Genomic DNA, 3,265 nt, shown 5'->3' with positions numbered 1-3,265 from the left:
TCCCTGTGGTCATGGGGTCGCTGGTAAGTGTGTATCAGCTGGCTTTTAGTCATTACTCACACTAGTTCAAACCACGTGAAATCTTTCAGACTGAAAGCTGGCAGGGAAGTGTGTGGCGCACTCTGAAGAATTGGATGTGGTTAAGGCACGCCTGTCTGCCCTTGGCCTGCCTGCCCTGCCCAGGCGGCGATGGGTGTCGTCTTGCGAGGGTGATCGATTGCTCGCTAGCTGGCCCAGGCTGGGCTAGGAGCCTCTGTGACCGTGTTCTCGTTCCAGCTCTCGGAGTTATGACTCGAGGCATGTCTGGGTTATCTGTATTGAACTAGTCTGGGAGCATTTTGCTGGCCACCCGCCCTTTTTTTTTAATTTCCCTTTGTCTTTTTTTTTTTTTTCCTGAGATGGGGGTTGTGTGAAAGGTATTCTTGGTGCTTGAGTTACTCGTTTCCTGCGTTTTTCCTGCACTGTGAGTGGGGGAGATGGGAGGGGCTCTGTTAGCTGCACTCTTGTGCTAATGCACATCCTCAGTCCTGCTGGATGCACCAGGCTTCGAGTACTTTCAAACCTAGCTAAAGGCTGTGGTTTGGTTTAAGTTTTTTTCAGCTCCTGGGTTAGTTTGTAGGCAGGTTTGTGTTTAAATGGAGGTGGAAGCCCAGCTTACTTTACCATACGTGCGGTCTTCTAGGTACACTTTGGTCTGTCATGGTGTGCTAAGGCCACATTAAGTATTTAGTAGGATATGTTTCTCCCTGCTGAACTGAAACTTTTGAGTCACTAGCTGTTTTTATTTACAGAGAAGCAGTTGTTAAAACATCAAGGAAATGTTTTTTGATTTTCCTCAGGAGAAACGGACAAAGGCTTATTAGGCTTTGTTTAAAAAAGGCTTTGCCCATACCTTTTCCATAATAAACAATGTGCCTTCAGTCTTCGGGTTTTTTTCACCCAGCTTTAATAATAGGCCTCTGCACCAGAGATTAAAAGTTTACGCAGCGTGGCGGGGGGAGCACAGTGGGCAGAGATTAGAAATCCTGTGCGCAAACAGGTGATTTAAGATACCAATGTAAATATTTACCTCACAATAAATTTTCAAGCTTTGTGAAACATCAGCATTTCTGTGCTGACAAATGTAATGGCAGACGTTAATGTGTAGCTTCTTTGTAGAGCTTCCATTGGTCTGATAAAGTTAGCTGAAAGATGTAATAGAAAAGTAATTTGTGTTCTTACAGGAGCATGAACATCCTCCTTCTGCAGCTGTAAGATCAAGAAACTGATTGTGCAAAGAAATCCACATGAGTAGAAATGTTTGAGATGGAAATACACTTTCGTGGGACGTCAGCCCTGCCTTGAAATTTTATCTACTGTTACTGTTTGATTTCTAAATTGCCTTTCTTTTGCAGAAAATTAGTTAAGCTTACAGAAATATTTAGCAGCAGAAGCGGCCTACTCATCATAGGTGGATAGTAAGGCTAGTCTAGAGTGAGTACGTATGTGGACTTGATCCTAGAGGTTTTTTCCAACCTTAGTAATTCTATGATTCAATGATTAAAGGAAACATGAATAAAAGAGGACTGAGTAGTGTTTTGTTAGGATAGTGCCTTATTAAGACAGTCATCCAACATGGTGATGAATGCCTGTTGTTGTTTTCTACTATCATGCCTTAACTGAAAATCACTCAAATTTTTGTGCTGTGGAACTTTGATGTACATAACCTTGAGGACTTGGATCCTTTACTACTCTGGGAATTCACCCTAATTTAGTTTTATAGCTAACCCAGAATAGCTCTATTCAGAGAGTTTATAGCTCATGTGTTGGTTAAAGAAAGTTGCAGCTTTAGAGAAAGTGCAAATGTTTGATAATTACTACTTTTCACTCCATACTATTTTAATCCAGTGTGTAAGACCTAAAACAGAGCCTACTCACAAAATTTTATACCAGCACCCTTATTGGAGGGAGGAGCTGTACTGAAAAGACAAATGTTGAGAGTGACCTGCTGTGCCACAAAGCAGAAATGGGTGTAAATAGATTTACTGAGGTAAAGGAATCTCAGGAGGAATGCCGTCACAGCAACTGTAAGTGGGATCTTCTTCCTTGAATGACTGAGACTCCTTATCTTCCAGCCAGGGTGTGAATGGGTGTTAACTCTGGTTTCTGGTGTGCCCTCGGTTAGTATAGACTCTTCTACTGGCAAATCTGATACTTGAATATGATTCATAATTCCTCCTTGACTCTTTTTTTTTATTATTTAAAGAGCCATCTACCTTTTCTGTAAACATGATTACATATTTTTGTTTGTTAATCCCAGATGTGCTACGGAAAACATCTCTGAGTCCTTTGACGTGTGTTTATAGATAGCTCTGGTGGAATCTGAGAGGAATAACCTTTTTTCCCCCATGCTTTATGAAGTGATAGAAATTATTAAATACACAGATCTAAACTAACACAGTTTGCAAAGGGAAATTCTCCCCCAATCTATTGACATTCCCTTATGTTATAATTTTTCTAATTTACAAGAAAGCTACTTGGCTAAACATTTAGACTCCTGAGAATCTCTTTTGAAAGGCATCTATGGATGGAAAAAGAAAATTTGAGGCCAGCTATAGCTAGAGGGATAACAATTACCAAGGCAGAGAGTGGAACAGTACTGAGAACATGAAACCAAGCTGGATGCCAGTTGGTTCCCCAGTAGATCTGTTTTAATACATGGAATGACACAAGGAGGAAGGAGTGGTGGTGTATGTAACAATCTAAGAGTGAGTTAAACTCCTATAGTGTTTCCAAGGCAGTGAGGGCGTAGAGAGCAAATAAGCTAAGGAACTTGCAGCAGCGTGGCAGGTAGGATTTCACTGTTGATAATATGAGATACAACTTAAGCTCACAGTGTGCATTTTTTCCAAACAACACCCAGTATTCTAAGCTGTCTGTGCCCTGTTACGGAACAGATATGTGTATGACTGTATATGCTTAAGAAGAGTTTCTGTGGGAGTTGGTGTTGGGGAGCAAATTATTTGTAAGGGGATGTTAGAGTAGAATATGCTGTAAAGCCACTAGTGCACCCTGTTCTGGAGTAGCCTTCAATGACTACTTTAAGAAAGGCTGAAACTAGTGAGCTTGTGGGTAGCTGATGAAGGATCAGGAGAATAAGATATATTTTTTTTTAATTTTTCTTTTCCTGGAGATTAACTGAAGGAAATGACGAAAAAGTGTAGGCCAGCTACTTCTGTCCTTACTGTTGTTCAGCACAGGATCAAGAGAACATTTAGGTGAATAT

General features: G+C 40.9%; 1 protein-coding gene across 3 annotated transcripts in view; it reads left to right on the top strand.

Moving 5' to 3' along the window:
* Positions 1-3,265, top strand: part of CTNNA1 (catenin alpha 1) — a 119,743-nt gene that overhangs the window by 999 nt on the left and 115,479 nt on the right. The gene's annotated exons all lie outside the window — the stretch shown is intronic.

The sequence above is a fragment of the Phalacrocorax carbo genome, chromosome 8 (genome assembly GCF_963921805.1).
Source record: "Phalacrocorax carbo chromosome 8, bPhaCar2.1, whole genome shotgun sequence".
NCBI classification, from domain to species: Eukaryota; Metazoa; Chordata; class Aves; order Suliformes; family Phalacrocoracidae; genus Phalacrocorax; species Phalacrocorax carbo.
This window is presented reverse-complemented; position numbering and strand designations above follow the sequence as displayed.